This window comes from Macaca fascicularis, chromosome 5, assembly GCF_037993035.2.
Source record: "Macaca fascicularis isolate 582-1 chromosome 5, T2T-MFA8v1.1".
NCBI classification, from domain to species: Eukaryota; Metazoa; Chordata; class Mammalia; order Primates; family Cercopithecidae; genus Macaca; species Macaca fascicularis.
Genome location: NC_088379.1, coordinates 47,355,076 through 47,380,814, shown reverse-complemented (window position 1 = coordinate 47,380,814; position 25,739 = coordinate 47,355,076). Strand labels below are relative to the sequence as shown.

Here is a 25,739-nt window from a genome sequence, read left to right as displayed (position 1 = left end):
GGTTCTCAACTAGTGAAGGTGGTACTCTAAAGAACATTTGGAAATAAAGTAGGAGCTATTTGTTGGTCACAATGTGTGTATTTGTGTGTGTATGTGTTATGGCTGGCATTTATTAGGTGGTGGCCAGGGATGCCAAATGTCCTGCAATATGCGAGAGAGTCCATCAGTGAAAAATTGTCCTTCTCAGAATATCAATTATATTGCTTTTCTTTGGCCTCCCTCCTCCTTCAACCAACAGATATGTGCTTTGAGGCTCATTGGAATGAACGCTCAAGAAATACTGTTGTTTCGGTGCAAAAGTTCACTCTGCACCTATGGTTGATTTGTTGTTGTACTTTTTACATGTCTGCATTACGCTAGTCACAGGGTATTGAAGTCACCTGTGAAGCTGTATATCTTCTTGGAGGTGAGCTGTTAACTCCCTGAGGACAGGGACTATGTTTTCTTCATCTTTATAGTCCTATAACACAGAATAGATGTTACATAAGCATTTGTGGAATAAACCAAATTAGTGGGATTTTAACATGTCATGTAGATGTGTTTTGTAATGGAAACCTCAACACAGAATTTCTCATTTTTCAACTAGAATATTTGTGGAAATATAGCAAAAACATATAATGAATGTTAAGCTTGGAATTCATCTTTTGCTTTAGGTGTTCAGAAAGAAATTGCTGCTTCATCTAATGCATGACATCATTACTTGTATTTTTTCACTGCAGGATTCCTTTTCAGCAGGTAGGTTCAGTAGGTTAATTGTTTTCAACGTCTGTTTATGTTTTACTTTGCATTGAAATGCCTGAAATGAATTGTGGTAGAGCATAAAATCCATTTTGTCTTGTATGCTTTCCCTGATTATTTTCAGCTGTAGAAAGTCCATATTTTAATTCTCTACTCACTTTGACAATCTGTTTCAAGTTTTAAAAGTCACAACATTTCCCTTGTTATAGGATCAGTGAGTCAATTAAGTTTCTAAGATTTGCACAAATTCAGGAGCCTCCTTAGTGCTAAATGAAATGTGGGTTTGGCTTTATGCTAAATGTTAGACTCCTTTGGATTTTACCATAGCTTTCTTAGAAACATAGTATCAAATAATCAAGATGTGAAATTTAAAACATTTTTATCAATAAATATCAAATATTTAATTTCCCAAGAAATGGATAACCCAACCCTCTTTCCCCGTTGTAGTCTCTATTGTTTTAAAAAATATAGATTGAAAAACTGACCTTTAAGATTCTCCAATATATGCAAAAAGGGTTCTGATATCTACCTTAAAAGGAAACTTTATTACTTTAAAGTTTGTGTCTTTCATAAAATGATAGTATTGGCAAGTTTGAGATTGAGGGCAAAGTCATCTTCGAAAAGGACACAGGATCCTATTTATCTATCTTGTCTGGAAAATGAGGAGCCTACTGTTTCTTCCCAAAATCATCGTCTGTAACTATTACACAAATATGACCCTTCTACAGTGCACTGAAGAAAATAGGATTTACTTAAAAGGCTAAGCTATTCCCTTATTGCCTCTGAAGATATCTCCTTATTTAAATAAGGATAATAACTTTCCTCCAGGGAAACTAGATTGAGCAAACTCTGAACTATGTGTTAAAAAAAAAAAAAAAAATCAGGACTCTTGAGTTTTCTGAACTTGAAAGAAACATTTTTTTTTTCGTTTTTCTTTTGCTTTACTAATTTCACTTTACTTTTGGGATATTTGTGGTTGGAGAAAGACCTTTTTATGCCTTATTTGCAGATATGTAGATACGGTTAAGAATGGAAGATGACTTTATAAGGTCATGTAGATTTTCAGTGGCTGAGACAATATTGTACAAGTTGCCTTTGAAACATTCCAGTCTCCTCTCTCACAGTTCAGACTTCAGCTAAACAATGTATCCTCAAAACAGAAACGCTAATGTGATATGGTGCCTGGGTACTGGGTTATTATTATCTAGTCTCTTTGATAGGATACATATTTTGCTGGTATTTAGTCTCCATATTGAATCTACATTCTGGGATATGTGATTCTGAAATTTGGGAGAGGACTATATGGTGCTGTTATTTTGTTAATTTTCAAATGGAAAATGTGGGCAGGGTTGGCTTGCAGTACCATGTGTTCTGGTGTGAACTGAGTAATTTCATTTTGAGAGATGGCATGAGTTATTTGAATTTCGTATGCTTCAATTACATGCCAGAAAATGGGATTAAAAGACTTACTGAAAACCAGATGCTTGTTCTTTATGTCTCCTGGGATATTAAAAACAAACATCACAACAAAAGATATTTGGGTTTGGAATAATTCCCTGATGGATGATTTTGGAGGCATTTTGCTTGTTGGTTGAGGGAGAGCTATTATTGTAGAGAATTGACAGATGCCTGGCTTGAGAACTATCCATATTATTAATCTGTTACTCAACAAATCTACTTTTAATTCATGTGAGGGTCACTTTCATAATTTTTTAAGAACAGAGTAGGAAGCATCTAGCACTGTCCATTTTTCATCTTAAATGAGGGGGTAACAAGTGACTTGTTTTTGCTCTATAGACAGAGTGGAGATGGATTGGCAAAACTCCATCTCTAAGACTGAAAAAAGAACACCAATCACATTTTGGCATAATGATTGTGCAGGACAAAGTTCCAAGTTGAATATCTAGCAGCAAGTGGAGTCTCAGTATCTGCATTTCTTTAGATTCGTGAGTATATTAATATGTGACAGTGTAATGCCCCCACAGTGTTTAGAGGGAGCTTCTGTGTCCAGTTTAGGATAACCCAGTAGGAGTGACTTCATTATCCTTGAGGCTGGTCCTTGCTTTTCTGAAATGAAAGAGTACAGTTGCAGTTTATCATCTTCCTACCTGAGGCATTAAGGTACTAAATTTGTCTCAAACCAATACATAGTGTTGATTTTGGATGATTTTTTCTTTTTAGTTTTTTTTTTAACATTGTAAGCAAATATTTTGTGATAAGACAAGAGGTCATTGAATTCTGCCATAATTTTGCATACAGTCCCATCTATTAAAATGAACACTCTCATTTTGGTTTGAGAACAGTTTGACATTTTGGCTTGGTAATATCATAAACTTCAAACAATAAATAGAATTTTAGCTAAATCCACCAGATTAGCATATGAATTAGGATAACCTCTAGCAAGTATTGTTTGTGCATCTAAATAAAGTTAACAGACTGTAATGACTAACCATCTTGTATTAACTAAGTCTACATAATTTTATTTAAGAACATTTTGGTATTTAATTTTGGTAAGAATAATTTTGGTATTTAATAAAATCCATGATATAATGTCACATTAGGCAGATAGAATTAATCTTCACATTTCAAAACATACTGCTTATCAGAGACAGTTTAAATGCTGCCTCAAGTTTGCCTGATCTTTGATGGCAATTTAAACAAACCTTGTTTAAAATAAAAATATCAACATATCTCTATCTGATGATGTACCTTAAGAAATAGCAAGCTGATGTTAATCTCTTTGTAGACAATTTCTCTGAGTGCATATTATTGCTTTCAGAGCTAAAGACAGCATATGTTTGGCAAAACCTTGGAATGGTCAAGGGATAGGTTTTGTTTTGTTTTGTTTGTTTTTAAATTAGGCATTGGGAGAAATAATTAAGCAAGCACTTGGACTATGGTTTCCAAACTGTGTGCTCTTGTACTCCAGGTTGCTAAAGTGACTCAAGGGACTTTGCTGGATATTTTTAATTTTTGAGGTAAATGCAGCGATACTTGACATCTGTTGGTCATCGAATGAAATACTAGCTTGAGGTAGCTCACAGTTTCAACATTAGATTGTGCTCTATTCCTTTTGATGTTGTCCTGTCTCCACAAAGCTGGGTTCTTGGCGGTTGCTATGCAAAAGTTGTGCTATGAAAGAATCCATGTGGAGCAGGCAATGAGGGGTGGCAGTGTCTGATCTGATTCCAAGGTGTAAGGAGTTGTGTGGTAGTCAACAGGTACACACATCATATTAGTATGCAATTGTGGTTATTATTTATGTTTTTACTTCTTGCCAAATACATTTTCTACTTGAAGGATTTTTGGATGATTTAGGAATAGACTCTGTAAGAAGTAGTTATTTGCATAATTATGTACAAAGTAATTTTTATTTAGGAAATTTAATTAATTCATTTATTTAGTAAGTGTTTATCCACCCACTCCTGACTGTGTTCAGGTGCTGTTCTAGATACAGAGCAGTCACTGATGAGAAAAGGGCAGTATTTGCGTATATAGCAAGAAATATACTGAATTGGTATGACTTATGCTATGACTGTGTTTTTAAAGAAGCAGCAATAAATTTGTACTTTCTAACTCTAAAATCTTATGAGTATTTGTTGGTTCCTATAGTCTGTGATGCAGGTTGCGGTACTATTTCAGCTTGAATGTTTCTGAAACTAGTGCTTTCCTTTCTCCTAATGTAGCACATATAGTATTTATTTATTTATTTATTTATTTATTTATTTATTTATTTGATACAGAGTCTCGTTCTGTCTCCCAGGCTGCAGTGCAGTGGTACGATCTTGACTCACTGCAACCTCAGTCTCATAGGTTCAAGCAGTCTTCCCACCTCAGCCTCCTAAGTAGCTGGGACTACAGGCAACCACCACCATGCTTGGCTAACATAAATTTTTTTTCTTTTTGTAGTGATGAGGTCTCACTATATTGTCCAGTTTGGTCTTGAACTCCTGGGTTCAAACGATCCTACTGCCTCAGCCTCCCAAAGTGCTGGTGTTATAAGTATGAGCCATTGTGCCCAGCCACATATATAGTCTTGATAATTTTTTTTTCTACTTTGAAGATTTTTTTTTTCTTTATGGATTTTATATTCTAATGAGGGAAATAGATAATAAGTAAGATAAACAAGCAAAACGCCTAATTTATTACATAATGATAAAGAGCTAAGGAGAATGAATACAGCAGGGAAAGGGGATACAGGTAACTGGAAGAGCGGATTGGCTTTTTGATAGATTGGCCATTGCCAGTATTACCAAGTAGGTAATTTTGAGTAAGGACCTGAAGAAAGAGAGGTTGCCATCTGTGTGGACACCTGAAACAGCATTCTTGGAAGAAGGAAGAACATGCTGAATCCAGTGGTCAGTTCTCAATTCTCATATTACTTGTGCTTCTTAGCAGGTCTTGTCACAGTAGATCACTCTGCTACCATAGGGCCACTCTCTAGCTTTCCTCTTCTTTTGCTGATAGCTCCTTTACTGGTTTCTCCTTCTCTTTATTTCCAAATGTTGGAGAACTCTAGAGCTCAGGCATCATAATTCTTTTTTTCTCACTCTCTTCCCTGTTCAGCTCATCCTATCCTGTGGCCAAACACATTTAAATTTGTATTTCCTACCTTGACTTCTCTGAAATCTAGATCTGTATATCCAATTGCTCACTTACCATTTCATCTACACAGTCAAATACTCATCTTAAATTTAATACATCCAAAACCAATTCTTAGCCTCACTACCAACACATGCTTCACATTCTTCTCCACCCCAGGAAATGGCATCATTATTCACATAGTTGCTCAAGCTAACACTTAGAATTCCTCCACGAGCCCTCTTTTGCTCTTCCATCCCACAGAAAATCCATTGGCAAATCCTGTTGAGTCTAACTTCAAAATATTTACCTCAAATGAGTATTTCTCCTTCTATAGCTACTTTCCTACTCCAAACCATCACCATCTTTTTCTAAGAATATAAAAGTAAACAACAATAGATATAATAGATATAGCATTATTATATAATTATAAAATGCATTATAATATATACATATAATATTAATATAATATTTTTGGAATATAGCAACATGGCATATGATTATATAATAACATATGCTATATATGTGATTTACATAATTATAAATGTAAATATAGAAATAAGTTATCATATAACATATCCCATACTGTAATGCTATAACTGAAAATATTGGTGCATATTATCATAAATATAGAAATTATCTCCTAATTTCCACCCTGCTTAACTGTTATTCTCTGCCTCTTCATTTTCCATATGACATCTAGAATGGTCTTTTAGAAATAAAAATTTGATCATATCATTATTTTGCTCAAAACTTTTCCCTTACTTTGCATCCTTCAGAAGCAAACCCTGCCTCCTTACCATGTCCAACAAAACCCTATATAATCTAGCCCCTGGCTACCTTTCCCACCTCATCTCAAGACATAACCTTCCCTGGCACTTTGCACACCCATCAAAGCAGCTCCTGCCTCAGGGCCTTTTCTCTAGGTATTCTCTCTGCCTTGGATATCCTAAATCTTCCTTCACTTTATCCATGTCTCTGCCCAAATGTCATGTAAAGCAGAGGCCATCTCTGACTACTGTATCTAAATATAATTCTCTACCAGTCTATAGTCCCGTGTTCTATTTCACCTTTCTTGATAGCCTTCCTCACCACATAAAAGTATAGTGTATATTTATATTTATTTTTTTTTTTTTTGAGATGAAGTCTTGCTCTGTCACCCAGGCTGCAGTGCAATGGTGCAATCTTGGCTCACTGCAACCTTCGCTTCCTGGATTCAAGCAATTCTCTGCCTCAGCCTCCTGAGTAGCGGGGATTACAGGTGCCTGCCACCACGCCCGACTAATTTTTGTATTTTTAGTAGAGACGAGGTTTCACCATGTTGGCCAGGCTGGTCTCGAACTCCTGACCTCGTGATCTGCCTGCCTCAGCCTTCCAAAGTGCTGGTATTACAGGTATGAGCTGCCGTGCCTGGACATATTTATTTTATTCTTTATCTTTCTGTTGCCTATCTCGGGCAGGATCTTTTTTTTTACTTTTATTTTTCACTACTGTGTTCATACTGTTTCTTAGAATGGTGCCTGGCATATATTGAGTTATTGATAATTATTTGTAGAATGAATGAATCAAGATCTCTCTTTTGAGCTTCATACCCCCTCCCTATTTAAAAACATATCATAGCACTTAAAATTTTATCTAATGAGAAGTTATTTTTCTGACTCATGTAACTATGAGCCTCTGGAGGAGAAAGAATTAATATTAATGTCCGATTTTCCAGTGCTCATAAAAGACTTGGATACATAGGTGTGTTTCGTAAAATGACACTTAATGAAATAACAATTACCTGGACTCATCCCTCCCTAAAGAAGCAATTCAAGGAACCTCTGGTGTTTCCCCAATGCATTAGACTAGTTAGAGATACTAGGCATCATGATCATCAACTACCTTGCTCTGGATACAATACAGCCCATTTCTGGTTTAGAAAATAGTTGAGTGACATTCAGGAAGCATCTGAAATTTTAGATTATAGTTTTTATAGCTAAAAAATGCTAAGATAACATTAGAGCATCTTAGATTTCATAGAGTTCAACATTAGTGGTCATCTAGTCAAATGCCTTACTTTACCCATGATAAAGCTGAGGGCCAGAGAGGTGGTGCTATTTTCCCAGGTGATGACAAAGTCAGAAGTAGCTTTAGGATACCTAATTGCAGTCTGATTCTTTCTCCACCATACAATTTTCCATATGTTACTCAATTTATTTGATCTTGGTCATCACCTCTCCAGTGGTAACCTCAGAAGACTGTATCTAGGTAACGTCTTAATTCTACTCTGTTTTCACATATAGATTTTATTTCCGTATATTTAGAAGCCTCAGTGGTCCAAGTCAGTGAGTCACACTTTCATGACAAGAATATTAACAGTGCAGAAACATTAGATCAGACTTTTAGACAAATTCTAAGCTGCATCTTGACTCCAGATACTGTTTTAATTAATTTAGGGGAGTTAAATAAGTTTAACACAAGACCAAATTAAGTAAGAAAGTGGCAGGTTTTAATTGCAAATATGCAGCAACTCTCAGGTGAGGTTCTCTGGTCCACAAGTATGGGGCCAGGGAAGTCGCGCCGGCTCCTGCCGTCGGCGAACTTTTATGCATTGGCACCGGAAAGGGGAGGGCAGTGGGCGGGATAGGGGCATCTTCATAGGCCTGGTCGGGTAAGTTTTGGTTTCTTCAGATTGATGTCACGTGGTGCGTGCTCAGTTGATCTGCACTTTCCCGGGTGCAGGCAAGTTGGTGATGAAGAACCCGGAAGCAACAGGGACTGCGCCATCTTGTTCACCTTCCTCCATCTTGTCCCTTTTCCCTCACCCAAATAGTCCAACCTCTTATTGATTATAAGAATTTAGGACATCGTTGTCTGTCTGGCTGCTTCCTGCTGTTAGGGGGCATAGTTAGGGTCTGAGGTTGGCAGTTGGATGTAGGGATGTAGGAACATTTGATTGAAGGTGACTCAGGTGATTTCTTGGACCCTGGCTCAGAGAAATTTTATAAGACCGGGAGCAAAACATAAGGCAAGGCAGAGGATTAGTATAGGAGTTAGGAATGGAAGCATTTGCTGTACTATAGGCAGCAGCCATACCGGTGGTCTGGGGGTTAAGGGGAGTTAAATTGTTGAAGCTCCTTTTTGATTTTGTTTAATGTTTGGACATTGGTGTCAACTAGGCCTGATTCATTTACGTAGTAGCAACCCTCCTCTCCTAGGAAGAGGCATGTTCCTCCTTTTTCAGCAGTAAGAAGATCTAATGCCCGTCTATTTTGTGCTGCTACCTGGGCCACTGAGGTGATCTGACATTGTAGGGAGGCTAAGCTTTCAGCTGAAGCCTCTATGGCTGCCTGGACCTGAGTGGAGAGGGTCTGTGTGGATTGAATTGAGTAAGCCAGGGCCCCTGTTCCAAGTCCTGAGGCTACTAGGGGCGATGCTAGGGAAACCCCGATAACTAAGGGAAGAAAAATGGCCCATTTTTGGATTTTATTACTGGAAGTGGTAAGCTGGGAAGCTAACTCGGACATTTCTCCTTTGCCATATAGGGTTAAGCTAGGTACTAAAGACACCAGAACGCAAAGGGATTGGGTGTTGGAGGTGTGGTTAAGAATTTTAGATAAAGTTTGGTTACACCAGAAGTAGCCGCCAACGGGGGCCATCTGGGTCCCGTTGGGAGCTTGGGTGTGATTACACCATGAAGAGTTGGGAGTATAGTAGCAGAAAGGAAGGGTTTGACTTTGTGGATTATGATATAATGGGACTTGAGGCAAGGATGTTGCTTGAGAGAAGCTGGTAGAGTTGGTGGTGATATTGAAAGCAACAGGTAGAGGGACTGCCACTAAGGGAGTCTGGCTGCCTGTGTCAAGTTAAGTCCTTGGCGAACAACTGTTAACCATGAGAATGGATCCTCATTGTTAGGGGGGCTTAACTGCTTTTGTAGTTTTTGTTCATGAGATTTTATGGCTGAGGTTAAATTTTGTAGGGCCTGTACACCTTTAGGGAATTGTACTTGCTGAATGTATACTCTCTTCACCTGGATGGTTGCAGTGGGATATGAGGAAAAAGATGATGCATATAGCCCACCTTTTACCCCCTGGGCCCACTGAGAGTCCCAGGGATTGTTAATATTGAGACTATATTTTCCTGTTGTACCATCTTCAGTAAAAAAATGATGGCATTGGGATCTGGAGTTATCTAAAATTACATGATGTATTTTACAGTAATTGTATGGACACCCTAGGTTGGTTTCTTCCCAGTAGTTTTTACAATTATATTCTGTTTGGTCATATAAGAAACATGGCCGGGAGGCCTCCAGTGATGCAACTCAGGGAAAAGTTTAGGGAGAGGGCAGATTGACAGCCCTGGGGGGGACATTCTGCAGTGCCCTGCATGACTGAGTGTACCTGGTTGTCTGTAGACCAGGTTTCAGTTATAGAGAGTCTCCATATAAAGTTAGGATTAGTAGGAGTAACTAGGGGAATTAGAGTGAACCATAATAATGGTGGCAAAAGTGTAGAGAGTAAGTTCAACATTGCTGAAATCACAGAGGGCACCCTGCCAAGCTAGGTCTTCTATGAGAGTAAAAAGTCGGGAAACCCACTGGTTGGGAGATGGATCAGGAAGGAGGGTATCTATGGGGTTTATGAGGGGAAAGTCAGTTAAATTAAGATGAAGAATAGCGAGGAAATGGGAAAATTTGAGGAGGGTGTAGCACATCTAACTTGTTTCTATTTTCGTGATTTTTAGACGGGTGGGCGACAGTTGGGTGGACTGCCACTCCACCTGAGGGGGCTGGGCTCTCTTTAACTGGGTAAAATGGACCCAGGAACCGTGACCTAAAAGCTTGGCTGCTGTAGAAGTGGTGAGAATTACTGTGTATGGGCCTTTCCACCTAGGAGTAAGGCCCTTTGCATCTAGATCCTTGAGTAGAACCTGGTCACCTGGAGAAAGGGCCGAGGGGGTGTCTGGATTTCCTTGTGTAGGTGGGGCAAGTGACCTTTCAGTGTGTTCTCTAAGTAATTGTCTTAGGAGAGAGAGATAGGGTAAGTAGGGTGCCAGTGGTGTTGGAAAAGTAGGGAGTTCTTGTAATGCAAGAGGGCTCCCGTAAACCAGCTCAAATGGACTGAGGCCTGTAGGGCTTCTAGGTGCCACCCGTAGTCTGGTAAGGGCAAAGGGAAGTAGGATTACCCACAACTGATGTGTCTCTATGGAGAGTTTGGTTAATTGTTGCTTGATGAGTCCATTGGCCCGCTCAACTTTTCCAGACGACTGGGGATGGTATGGAATATGTAGCTTCCAGGTGATGCCGAGTGAATCTGCCACCAGTTGGATTACTCTGGAAATGAAGGCCAGCCCATTATCAGATTGGATTGATTGGGGGAGCCCAAAATGTGGTATAATTTGTTCTATAATTATGGTAGCCACAATGGATACACTTTCCCCCGTAGTGGGGAAGGCCTTTATCCATCCTGAGAAGGTATCTACTAAGGTGAGTAGGTAGTGGAGTCTTTTGTGTCTTGGCATATGGGTGAAGTCAATTTGCCAATCTTCTCTGGGTTGATGCCCTCTAAGCTGATGACTAGGGTGTATGTTGCGTATTGCCCCCTGAGTGTTTGCCTTTAGGCAGATCAGACACTGTTGGCCGATTTTTTTTAGATGAGAGAGAAGGGATGGACACTCAATGATGGGAAATAAAAAATTATATAGAGCCTGGTGCCCAATGTGCAGAGAGTTGTGGATGTCTTAGGATTTTTTGCGTTTGAGCTTCAGGGAGGACGACACAGTTTTGGATAAAGATCCATTGGTCAGGCGTTATGGTTGCCTGGGTTTTGTAAAAGTCTACTTTTTTCTTTCTTCTGAGGAATAGGAAGGGGAGTATTGGGAGATTAAGAAACAGAGATTGGGGACTTTTTGTGGAGAGTGCTATTGATTTTGCTGTGGCATCGGCAAAGTGGTTCCCTTGGGCAATTGGATTGGTAGGCCTTTGATGTCCTTTGCAATGAATGATAGCCACCTCCTTAGGGGAGGTTAGAGCTTGTAGTAACAGTTGGATTTGCCTGCCATTTATAATGGGAGTTCCTTTGGTAGTTAAGAATCCCCGCTCTTGCCAGAGTATAGAATGTGTATGTGCTATCATGTATGCATACTTAGAGTCAGTATATATATTAACTGTTTTTCCCTCAGATAGATGGAGTGCCCTGGTTAAGGCAGTGAGTTCTGCCTTTTGTGAGGTTGTGCCTAATGGTAGAGGTTTGGCTTCTATTACTTGGGTGTTAGTAACCACCACATATCCTGCGTGTTTGTTTCCTTGGGGATCAGTAAAGGAGCTTCCGTCTACAAAGAATGTTAGTTGTGGATTTGGGAGGGGTTGGTCTCATAAGTAGAGATGAGTTGGGAGGGCTGACTGAATGACCTCAGAACAGGAATGCTCTGGGGCATGGGAGGTATTTGGGGTAGGCAGGAGAGTGGCCAGGTTAAGAGGGGAACAGGTGGTTATTTTAATGTCAGGGTTTTCTAAAAATAGGACATGGAATAATTGTATGTGGGAAGGAGTGAGATGACTGATACACTTGTGGGAAATTAGATCTTGGAGGCGATGTGTGGAATGGACTGTGAGGGGGCCTCCTAAGGTAAGTTTTAAGGCTTCTTTGGTCAGTTCTGCTGCCGTGGCTAGAGCTCGTAGGCAGGGCTGCCACCCTTGCACTGTGGTGTCTAGTTGCTTGGAGAGATAAGCAACTGGCTTTAAGGTTGCTCCTATTGGTTGGGCCAAGAGACCTGTGGCTACTTTTTGGCATTCATCAGTGAAGAGATAAAACGGGTATTGGGGGTTAGGCAATGAGAGAGTAGGGGCTGACAGCAGACATGACTTAAGGCGCATAAAATGAGTAGTGATTAGTTTTGGATTGGACAGGGGTCCTGTTGGGGACTCTTTTGCAGCCTGGTAAAGGGGCTTGGCCAGGACCCCAAAATTTGAGATCCAATGTTGAAAGAATCCTACCAGTCCTAAAAAAGATAAGATTTCTTCTCCATTGGTTGAGGGGGTGAGGTCCTGAATAAGACTTAATCTGTCTATAGTAAGGGACTTGGACACAAGAGTAAGTTCTATACCTAAGTATATAACTGCAGGGAGACAAAGTTGGGCCTTTTGTTTGGTGACCCTGTAACCTAGCCCTCCTAAATAATTAAGGAGGAGGGCGGTGTCCTGTAGGGAGACATCATGTGAAGGGCTACACAGGAGTAAATCATCAACATACTGGATAATTGTGCTAGAACTGATTGGGCACTGGGCCAGATCTTTGGCCAATGCCTGTCCAAAAAAATGGGGACTGTCCCGGAAGCCCTGAGGGAGGACTGTCTAGGTTAGCTGAGTAGACGTATAAGTTTTGGGGTCTTCCCAAGTAAAGGCAAACAGAAAATAGTGGTTGGGGTGTAAGGGAATGGAAAAGAATGCATCTTTTAAATCAAGGACTGTGAAGTGAGAGGTTTTGGAAGGTATACGGGATAAAAGGGTATATGGGTTTGGGACCACCGGGTGTGTTGGGATTACTGCCTCATTAATGATACATAAGTCCTGAACTAATCTGTATGCCCCTGAGGGTTTTTTGACAGGGAGGATGGGGGTGTTACAAGGAGAATGGGTAGGAATTAAAATCTGTTGTTGGAGTAGATGATCTATGATGGGTTTAATTCCTAGTCGGTGGCACAAAGAGAGCGAGAATTGGGGGTGAGACGGAAAGTGGGTAGGGTCTTCTAAGTGAATGAGAATTGGCTTATGGTGTTGGGCGACTACCGGAGTAGAGGTGTCCCATACCTGCGAGTTGACCAACACTGGAAACGTTGGGGCGGGGAGGATTAGGACCTTGGTTATGAGGGCACAAAGGCGCTATGAGGGTGATGTTAGAGCCAGGGTGAGGATGAAAGGGAAGGGAAATAGATGCCTTGAGCTTGGTTAAGATGTCTCATCCCAAAAGGGGGGTGAGACAAGAGGGCATGATGAGGAAAGAGTGAGCAAAGCATGCATAGTCCAGGCAGCAATTTAACATTGGGGTCTGGCGAGGGTTAGACGGTTTACTGTCTACCCCCAACTACTGAGATAGTGGATGGCTGACTAGGACCTCCATAGGTTGGCAAAACAGAATAGGTAGCTCCCGTATCGATGAGAAAAGAAATTGGCTTACCCGCTACCTGTAGAGTTACCCTAGGCTCAGCGAGGGTGACCAGGGTCTCCGAGTGTGGGTAGCGTCAGTCGTCGTCCAGGTGTAGGAGCTGGAAGGAGCCTTCTGACCCTTGAGGAGAGGTACCACGTTGAGGCGCAATGCCTGCCCTGCTGGTGTGGCAATCAGACTTCCAATGTCCCTCCTGCTGGCAGGCTGGGCATGGTGTGGTAGGCAGGTGAGGATTTGGGCACTTATTTGCCCAATGCCCAGTTGCACCACACTTGAAGCATTGGTTGGACGGAGTGGCCGCTTTGATTTGGGGACACTGGTTTGCCCAGTGTCCTGGGTCTCCGCATTTAAAGCAGGAGCCCTTAGGAGACTTATTTTTGGCTTTCCCTGCCGGCAAAGTGGGTAATGCAGGTTGGAGGGCAGCCACTAAAGCTTGTGCTTGGAGGGCGGCCTTCTGTTTTACTCTGGTTTGTTGAAGAGCTTCCGCTGCTTCTTCCCTAGAGTTAAAAACCTTGAAAGCCAACTTGACTAAGTCCTGAATGGGGGTTTGAGGTCCATTCTCTACCTTTATTAATTTTTTCCGGATGTCAGGGGCTGACTGGGAGATAAAATAAGCGGCAAGGACAGTAGCTTCTGCCGGAGAGGTGGGATCCAGTCGGGTGAATTGGACAAGTGCCTCTTTTAAAAAGGAGGCAGGATTCTCATGTGAATGTTGAATAATTTCTTGTAATTTATCAAAATTTACTATTTTGTTAGAGACTGCCTGCATGCCGGCTAAGAGGAACTGTATCATAATGTCTCTTCTGCGACGCCCGGGTTGTTGGGGTTGGTAGTCCCACTCAGGGTCTGCAGATGGGACAGCTTGCTCACCCACCGGGATGGCAGGGTCAGTTAAGTGTAATTGGTCTGCATGCTGCCTGGCGGCTGCAAGAATGCGCTCTCTTTCCCTTGAGTTTAGAGTGGAAGTAAGAATGACATGTAAATCATGCTAGGTAAGGTCATATGCCTGACATAGGTATTGAAACTCCTTGGAATATAGGGTGGGGTTAGCTGAAAAGTCGCCGAGCCATTTCGAGTTTGGAAAGATCTGCCAGGGAAAAGGGACATGGACTCTAACTAGCCCTTCAGCTCTGGCAACCTCTCGGAGGGGGGCCAGCAAACCACTGGGAGGGGTAAGGTCGGGTTGATTAGGTTGATTAGTGGAAGGTTGATTAGTAAGGTTTGGTATAGTGGTTTTCAAGTGGGTATGAGCCGCAATGGGAGAGGTGGGAGGAGTGGCTGAAGAAGGAGCAGGAGGGGTGGTGGGAGGGGCATAGGGAGGGGGGTTGGAAGGTTGGGAGGGAGGTGCCCCACCTTCGGCCCTGTCTGAAATGGAGGCGGAAGGTAGGGGGGAGGTGCCCCGCCTTCGGCCCTGTCTGAAATGGAGGTGGAAGGTAGGGGGGAGGTGCCCCACCTTCGGCCCCATCTGAAATGGAGCCGGAAGGTCAGGGGGGAGGTGCCCTGCCTTCGGCCCCATCTGAAATGGAGGCACAGTCCTCCTCTGTTGTTGAGGTGGGGGCCAAGGGCCGGGTTTTAGCTAATAAGACCTGGGCCATTGAACATTGGGCACACAGGTCTGGGCGAGAGCGCAAGTCCCAAAAGCCTTGGACATAAATGATTTCTGACCACTTTCCTAGTCTTTGACAAAAATTAGAGAGGTCTAGTAGAATATTATAGTCAAGCCTACCTTTGGGTGGCCATTGAGATTGGTTGTCTAATTTATATTGTGGCCATGCCACCGTGGAAAGGAAGATTAGTCTTTTTCGTTTTAGATCCTGAGCCAAATGTAAGGTTTCTAAATTTTGGAGGAGACAACCCAGGGGAGTGTCCCTAGGGATTTTTGATTGTGAGGTTCCCATTTCCCAGCCAACAGAAAAACAGAAACAAGCCTTGCACAGCGACAAAGTGTCCCTTGCCACTGTTAAAGACCGGGGCCTCCTGGAGCCACTCAGAGAAAAGAGGAACTACAAGACGGACATCTCCGTGTTGGAGTCCTCTAAATGGCCACCTGGTGGCCTAAAAGGGGCCTCGGGTGTGCACACAACTTCTGGCTGAGGGGACTTCTGGTGAATAGGTAGGGAAGGGGAACACTCACCGAAGAGGGCGACTGCAGAGCGGTGGCACAAAAGAAACTGGAATGCTTGATGTACTCAGGAAGGTTTCTGAAGCTGGAGTAGCAGGTTCGTGAGGGAGGAGGTTCCTAGGGTTGCCCTGAGGGGTCCCGAAGAGGGGGGTCTCCTCCCGGGTTTCGGCACCAACTGTTTTAATTAATTTAGGGGAGTTAAATAAGTTTAACATGAGACCAAATTAAGTAAGAAAGTGGCAGGTTTTAATTGCAAATATGCAGCAACTCTCGGGCGAGGTTCTCCGGTCCACAAGTATGGGGCCAGGGAAGTCACGCCGGCTCCTGCTGGTGGTGAACTTTTATGCATTGGCACCGGAAAGGGGAGGGCAGTGGGCGGGATAGGGGCGTCTTCATAGGCGTGGTCGGGTAAGTTTCGGTTTCTTCAGATTGATGTCATGTGGCGCATGCTCAGTTGATCCACACTTTCCCGGGCGCAGGCAAGTTGGTGATGAAGAACCTGGAAGCAACAGGGACTGCGCCATCTTGTTCATCTTCCTCCATCTTGTCCCTTTTCCCTCACCCAAACAGATACCAACAACATTATTGAATGTTACCCTAACTTGAATTATTTCTGGTAGTGACAGGGTTTTCTAGTAGCAATTTAAATAGATTTATATACTACTATGTAATCTATGGATTGTTGGGAGTCATTTTAATGTAAGCATTTTAACAATGAAAATTGCATTATGCTTAGAACATATAGGGACAATAAAAGTCACAACCCTCTTGAGCTTTTTAGAACCCCTGATGCTTTGAAATGTGTGTTAAAGCATTACTCATGACTATTTCTTTCCTAAAATGATGGCAGCTGTGTTTCCTATCTTGTGATGAGTATTTTTAAGATCACCATACAGAAAAGAGCAAGATTGTATTTAGAGCACATGTCAGGTTTATATGGTGCAGTTTTGGCAAAAATAAAACAAAGAACAAAAACTTTGTGAGTAGATTCTTTGATAGAAATAGTTCACAATTAATAAGTACTTAGAAAACTGAAAACTAGAATCACCTCCAATAGAATTGCAGTGTTTTTATTTAACAATGGCAAGCAGATACAACATATTTAAAAAGTTTTTGTGGATTCCTTATAAAAGTAAAATGCTAGATTTATTGGTCTATGATCCTAGAAAATGGATTTTATTATTTTAAGCCTTTTTTCATGATCCTCTTTCCTTATCCAGCTGGGTAAATGTTCCTCCTTTTTCCACTTATAACACCTCAAGCAAATCATTCTGTTTTCCTCATTGAACTGAAATGACGTATTTATACTCTGATTTTTCTTTCATTTCGTTTTTTATTTTTTTAATTATACTTTAAGTTCTAGGGTACATGTGCACAACGTGCAGGTTTGTTACATATGTATACATGTGCCATGTTGCTTATCGGCTTAAGGAGATTTTGGGCTGAGATGATGGGGTTTTCTAAATAGACAATCATGTCATCTGCAAACAGGGACAATTTTACTTCTTCTTTTCCTAACTGAATACCCTTTATTTCTTTCTCTTGCCCGATTGCCCTAGCCACAACTTCCAACACTATGTTGAATAGGAGTGGTGAGAGAGGGCATCCCTGGCTTGTGCCAGTTTTCAAAGGGAATGCTTTCAGTTTTTGCCCATTCAGTATGATATTGGCTGTGGGTTTGTCATAAATAGCTCTTATTATTTTGAGATATATCCCATCAATACCGAATTTATTGAGAGTTTTTAGCATGAAGGGCTGTTGAATTTTGTCAAAGGTCTTTTCTGCATCTATTGAGATAATCATGTGGTTTTTCTCTTTGGTTCAGTTTATATGCTGTATTATGTTTATTGATTTGCATATGTTGAACCAGCCTTGCATCCCAGGGATGAAGCCCACTTGATCATGGTGGATAAGCTTTTGGATGTGCTGCTGGGCTCGGCTTGCCAGTATTTTGTTGAGGATTTTTGCATCAATATTCATCAAGGATATTGGTCTAAAATTCTCTTTTTTTGTTGTCTCTCTGTCAGGCTTTGGTATCAGAATGATGTTGGCCTCGTAAAATGAGTTAGGGAGGATTCCCTCTTTTTCTATTGATTGGAATAGTTTCAGAAGGAATGGTACCAACTCCTCCTTGTACCTCTAGTAGAATTCGGCTGTGATTCCGTCTGGTCCTGGACTTTTTTTGGTTGGTAGGCTATTAATTATTGCCTCAATTTCAGAGCCTGCTATTGATCTATTCAGGGATTCAATTTCTTCCTAGTTTAGTCTTGGGAGACTATAATTGTCCAGGAAATTATCCATTTCTTCTAGATTTTCTAGTTTATTTGCGTAGAGGTGTTTATAGTATTCTCTGATGGTAGTTTGTATTTCTGTGGGGTCGGTGGTGATATCCCCTTTATCATTTTTTATTGTGTCTATTTGATTCTTCTCTCTTTTCTTCTTTATTAGTCTTGCTAGTGATCTATCAATTTTGTTGATCTTTTAAAAAAAACAGCTTCTGTATTCATTGATTTTTTGGAGGGTTTTTTTGTGTCTCTATCTCCTTTAGTTCTGCTCTGATCTTAGTTAATTCTTGCCTTCTGCTAGCTTTTGAATGTGTTTGCTCTTGCTTCACTGGTTCTTTTAATTGTGATGTTAGGGTGTCAATTTTAGATCTTTCCTGCTTTCTCTTGTGGGCATTTAGTGCTATAAATTTCCCTCTACACACTGCTTTAAATGTGTCCCAGAGATTCTGGTATGTTGTATCTTTGTTCTCATTGGTTTCAAAGAACATCTTTATTTCTGTCTCCATTTCATTATGTACCCAGTAGTCGTTCAGGAGCAGGTTGTTCAGTTTCCATGTAGTTGAGCAATTTTGATTGAGTTTCTTAGTCCTGAGTTCTAGTTTGATTGCACTGTGGTCTGAGAGACAGTTTGTTATAATTTCTGTTCTTGTACATTTGCTGAGGAGTGCTTTACTTCCAACTATGTGGTCAATTTTGGAATAAGTGCGATGTGGTGCTGAGAAGAATGTATATTCTGTTGATTTGGGGTAGAGAGTTCTGTAGATGTCTATTAGGTCCACTTGGTGCAGAGTTGAGTTCAATTCCTGGATATCCTTGTTAACTTTCTGTCTCGTTGATCTGTCTAATGTTGACAGTGGGGTGTTAAAGTCTCCCATTATTTTTGTATGGGAGTCTAAGTGTCTTTGTAAGTCTCTAAGGACTTGCTTTGTGAATCTGGGTGCTCCTGTATTGGGTGCATATATATTTAGGATAGTTAGCTCTTCCTGTTGAATTGATCCCTTTACCATTATGTAATGGCCTTCTTTGTCTCTTTTGATCTTTGATGGTTTAAAGTCTGTTTTATCAGAGACTAGGATTGCAACCCCTGCTTTTTTTTGTTTTCCATTTGCTTGGGAGATCTTCCTCCATCCCTTTATTTTGAGCCTATGTGTGTCTCTGCATGTGAGATGGGTCTCCTGAATATAGCAAACTGATGGGTCTTGACTCTTTATCCAATTTGCCAGTCTGTGTCTTTTAATTGGAACATTTAGGCCATTTACATTTAAGGTTAATATTGTTATGTGTGAACTTGATCCTGTCATTATGATATTAGCTGGTTATTTTGCTCGCTAGTTGATGCAGTTTATTCCTGACATCGATAGACTTTACATTTTGACATGTTTTTGCAATGGCTGGTACCTGTTGTTCCTTTCCATGTTTTGTGCTTCCTTCAGGATCTCTTGTAGGGCAGGCCTGGTGGTGACAAAATCTCTAAGCATTTGCTTGTCTGTAATGGATTTTATTTCTCCTTCACTTATGAAACTTAGTTTGGCTGGATATGAAATTCTGGGTTGAAAATTCTTTTCTTTAAGAATGTTGAATATTGGCCCCCAATCTCTTCTGGCATGGAGAGTTTCTGCCATGAGATCTGCTGTTAGTCTGATGGGCTTCCCTTTGTGTGTAACCTGACCTTTCTCTCTGGCTGCCCTTAACATTTTTTCCTTCATTTCAACTTTGGTGAATCTGACAATTATGTGTCTTAGAGTTGCTCTTCTCGAGGAGTATCTTTGTGGCATTCTCTGTATTTCCTGAATTTGAATGTTGGCCTGCCTTACTAGGTTGGGGAAGTTCTCCTGGATGATATCCTGCAGAGTGTTTTCCAACTTGGTTCCATTTTCCCCGTCACTTTCAGGCACACCAATCAGACGTAGATTTGGTCGTTTCATATAATCCCATATCTCTTGGAGACTTTGTTCATTTCCTTTTACTCTTTTTTCTCCACATTTCTCTTCTCATTTTATTTCATTCATTTGATCTTCAATCACTGATACTCTTTCTTCCAGTTGATCGAGTCGATTACTGAAGCTTGTGCATTTGTCACATAGTTCTTGTGTTATGGTTTTCATCTCTATCAGCTCTTTTAAGGTCTTCTCTGCCTTAATTATTCTAGTTATCCATTCATCCATTCTTTTTTCAAGGTTTTTAGTTTCTTTGCACTGGGTACATAGTTCCTCCTTTAGCTCTGAGACGTTTGATCAACTGAAGCTTTCTTCTCTCAACTCGTCAAAGTCATTCTCCATCCAGCTTTGTTCCATTGCTGGCGATGAGCTGCATTCCTTTGGAGGGGTAGATTCTCTCTGATTTTTTGAATTTCCAGCTTTTCTGCACTGCTTTTTCCCCATCTTTGTGGCTTTATCTGCCTTTGGTCTTTGATGATGGTGACGTACTGATGGGGTTTTGGTGTGGGTGTCCTTTCTCTTTCTTAGTTTTCCTTCTAAGAGTCAGGACCCTCAGCCGTAGGTCTGTTGGAGTTTGCTTGAGGTCCACTCCAGACCCTGTTTGCCTGAGTGTCAGCAGCCGAGGCTGCAGAAGATAGAATATTGCTGAACAGCAAGTGTTGCTGTCTGATTCTTGCTCTGGAAGCTTCGTCTCAGGGGTGTACCCCACCATGTGAGGTGTGAGGTGTTGGTCTGCTCCTAGTGGGGGTTGTCTCCCAGTTAGGCTACTCAGGGGTCAGGGACCCACTTCAGCAGGCAGTCTGTCTGTTCTCAGATCTCAACCTCTGTGCTGGGAGATCCACTGCTCTCTTCAAAGCTGTCAGACAGGGACATTTACCTCTGCCGAGGTTTCTGCCTCTTTTTGTTTAGCTATGCCCTGTCCCCAGAGGAGGAGTCTACAGAGGCAGGCCATCCTCCTTGAGCTGTAGTGGGCTCCACCCAATTCGAGCTTCCCAGAGGCTTTGTTTACCTACTTAAGCCTCAGCAATGGTGGTCACCCCTCCCCCAGCCTCACTGCTGCCTTGTAGTTAGATCTCAGACTGCTGTGCTAGCAATGAGGGAGGCTCTATGGGCCTGGGACTCTCTGGGCCAGGTGTGGGATATAATCTCCTGGTGTGCCATTTGCTAAGACCCTTGGTAAAGCACAGTATTAGGGTCAGAGTTACCCAATTTTCCAGGTGTTGTGTGTCTCAATTTCCTTTGGCTAGGAAAAGGAATTCTCTTCCCCCTTGTACTTTCCAGGTGAGGCGATGCCTCGCCCTGCTTCAGCTCTCACTGGTCGGGCTGCACCCATGGACCAGTGCCAACTGTCTGACACCACCCAGTGAGAGAAACCCGGTACCTCAGTTGAAAATGCAGAAATCACCCATCTTCTGTGTCACTTACACTGGGAACTGAAAGCTGAAGCTGTTCCTATTCGGCCATCTTGGTCGCACCCCCCCTGAAGATTATTTTTATCTTTCAACCTTTTGTGGAGTAACTTTGTACTACAACAACAATCAGTTTGTTTGTCTGCCAATTTACCCCCAGTACAATTATATCATATTTTGTTTAAAGCCCCAATGAAGAGATTAAGATACAATTTTCTTAAAAGAATTTATATTTTAGTTTGATTATCAAATTAAACATACAAATTTAAAAATACACATATATGCAGATATACACTGATACACTACATCAGTGGCTCACCTACTTTTTCTATAAAGGACCAGATAGTAAAGATTTCAGGCTTTAAGTACCATATGATTTCTGTTGCAAATACTCAATGTTGTTGTAGTAGCAGGAGAGCAGTATAGACAGAATATAAACAAATGAACATGGCTGTATCCAACAAAACTGTATGTACAAAAATATTCGGTGTGCTGAGTTTGGTCCATGGATTAGTTTTCTGATACCTGTTCTATATATTTAAGATGTAAAATTTATCACAAAAGATAATCCAACCAATTAGAAAATAATTCTTGGCTGGGCACAGTGGTTCAAGCCTGTAATCCCAGCACTTTGGGAGGCTGAGGCGGGTGGATTACGAGGTCAGGAGATCAAGACCATCCTGGCTAACGTGGTGAAACCCATCTCTACTAAAAATACAAAAAAATTAGCCGGGTGTGGTGGTGGATGCCTGTAATCCCAGCTACTTGGGAGGCTGAGGCAGGAGAATGGCATGAACCTGGGAGGTGGAGCTTGTAGTGAACCGAGATGCCCACTGCACTCCAGCCTGGGCAACAGAACAAGACTCCATCTCAAAAGAAAAAAAAAAGAAAGAAAAGGAAAGAATTCTCACTTGGTTTCTTCTGGGCTGAATTCCTGCTTTAGAGTAACCTGGTTGTTGGCAGCTATTCCCACCTTCAAGAATTATCTGGACAAACCCACCTAAAACCCCTAGTCAGGTATATCTGGTTCATTGGCTCTTTGGTAAGCGCCGGCTCTGGCCTCAGGAATAATTCTTCTGTCTGAGGGGTTGACAGGAATGTAGCTCCTGTCAACCCCTCAGACAGAAGATTCAAATAATGTCTGCTGGATGAAAGGGAAATCTGGCTGTGACATCTGTCACCCCATTGATCACCAGGGTTGAATTGGCTGATCTGCCTGGCTAGGCAGGTGTCCCCTTCCCCCCTCACTGCTCCATGTGCATCTTCCCTGAAGCTGTGTGCTCTGTCAAAGAGGGCGACCATCCCTGATAGATGAGGACCCATCTTTGGTCAGGGGTATTCAAGTAGGTACACTCCCCAACTAGAACCTCCACACAAGCTCTCAAATATTCTCTGTTTGCAGCTGTGGATGTGCCCTCAAGAATGCACCATGTGTTGACAAAATCAAATGCTGCCTGAAGGTGAAAAAAAAGGGTAAAGACTTATGTACTTGAAATGTCAACTATGATCTCGTTGACCTTTGCAAACTTGATAAAATGGACTCAAAACCTTGTATACCCTATGTAAATCCAAAGCCCTCCCCAGAACCTCTGAGAGCATGGCTCTCATGATCAGCTCTGGTTCCAGGCTCTGCAATCTTGAATTAGTTCAGCTTTGGGGTCATTTTTCACATTGTCTTTTCTCATCATGCAAAGATAATACAGCCTCTCTCTTACTCTGGCTATAGTGTGGAGAGCACGTTAGGGAGTGCATGGATAAATATAGGTAAACCAGATATGAAGAGGTGTTTGCAGTATTTCAGGTGAGACATGTTTATTTTTACTATAATGTAGCATCTATTAGACTACAGAGTTTCGTTTTGCATATTAATATATCCCAAGTGCCCAAACAATACCTGACACATGATAGTTGTGCAATTACCTTTTTTCAGATTGCCAACCCTGGAATAATACCAGATATGGGGATGAAAATTGTTTATTTGGTTCCAGACTTGTTGAGTTTGAGTTACTTTTACAACCTCCAATGAGGAGATGTCAAGTGGTCAGTTGCATATAATGGTCTGGAGATCAGAGGAAAGATCTATGGTTGTTATTTAAAGATGCAAGTCACCTATGGATTGCTACTAATTGAAGATAAACGTGTGGATGACATTGCCTGGGGAGCGAGTGAATGTGAGAATTGAGCCTTCAAAAATAGAAGGAATGACCAGAGAGGCAGGAGAAAGAGAAGCCAAAGGAAGAAAGTGCTTGATGGCTATCTGAAATTTTGACCCCTCAAATGATACCAAGATGGCATACAATTGTGGTAAAATGGTACATTGTGCCAGTGTACATTATGCTTTTAAAATAAATGTAGTTCTTAAGATACAAGAAATGAGATTTCATTAACAACATTAGTAAAACATAAGAACATTTGGAAGGCTGAGGTGGGTGGATCACTTGAGCCCAGAAGTTTGAGATCAGTCAGAGGAACATGGTGAAATCCTGAATCTACAAAAAAATTAGCTGGGTGCGATGGATGGTGCGCATTTGTTGTCCCAGTCACTCAGGAGACTGAGGCAGGAGAATCTCTTGAGCCCAGGAGGCAGAGGTTGCAGTGAGCCAAGATTGTGCCACTGCACTCCAGCCTGAGTGACAGAGTGAGACCCTGTCTCAAAACAAAACAAAACACACACACACACACACACACAAAAACCCCAAAACCAAAACCAAAAATAAAAACAACAACAGCAAAAAACACATAAGAATGACATGCTTTACAAATATGTGCAGGTCCAATCAGATGCGTTGTTCCCTACCCTTGCCATGGAATGCTGTGCCTGTGCTCAGCTTGATTTCAAGGCTGAGGAAGGTGCTTGTGGAAGAGGGATGCCATTTGGAGAAAGGATTGTTTAGAGTCCATGGAAACAAAGCTTAAGGATGATTCTGGTTGTTTATTTCACCTGGCATTTACTCAACAGTGAAGTCTGAGAGTTGCCTTGTGTTCAGAGGAACCTTGAAGGGCCTGTGCATAATGTAGCATTTGCAACAGTCCTAAGTGGCCATGAGTGCAAGAGGAAAGTTATGCAAGTTATTCAAGAAGAAAGTGCTGAAGTATTGAATTTCTCCTGTGTATTTCTTCCTCCTCTCCCTTTGAAAAAAGCAATCAATTCTCTGGCCGGGCACGGTGGCTCACGCCTGTAATCCCAGGACTTTGGGAGGCTGAGGCGGGCAGATCACGAGGTTAGGAGATCGAGATCAGTCTGGTTAACATAGTGAAACCCTGTCTCTACTAAAAATACACAAAAAATTAGCCAGGTGTGGTGGTGTGCGCCTGTAATCCCAGCTACTCAGGAGGCTGAGGCAGGAGAATTGCATGAACCTGGGAGGCAGAGGTTGCAGTGAGCCAAGTTTGTGCCACCGCACTTCAGCCTGGGTGACAGAATGAGACTCCATCTCAAAAATCAAACAAAAAAATCAATTATCTTGTCACTGAAGAAAATATTTGGTCTAATCATGAGTATCATTTTTGGAGGTCCAGTACTTGATATATACTTAGATGAGTTATTAAAATGGGCCTCTAGCGTTTTCTCCGCTGACTCTTTACTTATAAATGCTAAATGAGATGTATCTGGCTCCAGCAGTCCAGATGGCAATGAGCCATTGTGAATTCGTCACCCAAGGTTGTCCCTATAATGCTTCTGTGATCACCTTAGCGAGGAAGCTTCTTCATTGTTGTAGAAGTTAAATATATTTCATAATTTCTTACCTCTCTGTATACACTTTGCAACATTTTTTTTAACTCGTAACAGACTTTTTCAGGGGTACTTTTCTCAGGATTATGGCTGATTCAGGGTTGTTCTCTCTACAATATCTTATGTGATCTTCCAGCAAATTATATTTCTATCTTTTGAATTCTTATGTCACTTTAGCTGTAAGAGTCATGGTGCTTATCATTTGCTATCTTGCAATATAGTTATATTATTCATGTACATATCATCTCTCCTACAAGACTGTGAGCTTTTGAGAGACAGTGATTTGAAGTCATTGTCATATCCATCATTATTATTATAATTAGTAGGTGTTCAGTAACTAAGTAAAATAAACAAGTATCAACTTGTTTCTGCCACTAACTTTGTTGGCCTATAGTCCCACACTTCTGTTTATTGATTGACTTTTTTTTTTGTAGACAAGTGTTGTATATAAGCCTGAAAGGGCACTGCCTATCCAATGCTGGTATTGTAATCAATGTGCTATTGCAGATCTCATATTATATTGCACCAGTGCTATGTCTTCTTGAAGATCAATTGTAAATTAACTGTAAATGATAACACATTGGCTGGTAGCTTAATTCAGGTACAGAGGAAATGGATCAGTAAGACATTAACCTAGGAAATGAAGCTCTTCTCAAGTTAACAACATAAGTTATTTCAAATAATGTCTCTCATGGAGAATTCTTAAAATTACAGAAGCTGTCATCATATTATGTAGTGAACATTGCTTGCAATATGGGTTAGTGAACCTATATTCCCAGATAGAGGG

The 25,739-nt window shown here is 41.4% G+C and overlaps 1 protein-coding gene across 16 annotated transcripts in view; it reads left to right on the top strand.

Annotated features, from left to right (window-relative positions):
* CORIN (corin, serine peptidase) overlaps positions 1–25,739 on the top strand; it is a 264,257-nt gene that overhangs the window by 20,793 nt on the left and 217,725 nt on the right. Inside the window, exon 1 of one of the 16 annotated variants that reach the window (XM_045392334.3) lies at positions 11,867–11,930. The exons of the other annotated variants lie outside the window; for them this stretch is intronic. The gene's annotated coding sequence lies outside the window, so the exon portion shown is untranslated. Of the gene's footprint in view, positions 1–11,866; positions 11,931–25,739 lie in introns of those variants that run through there. 16 annotated transcript variants of the gene reach the window in all.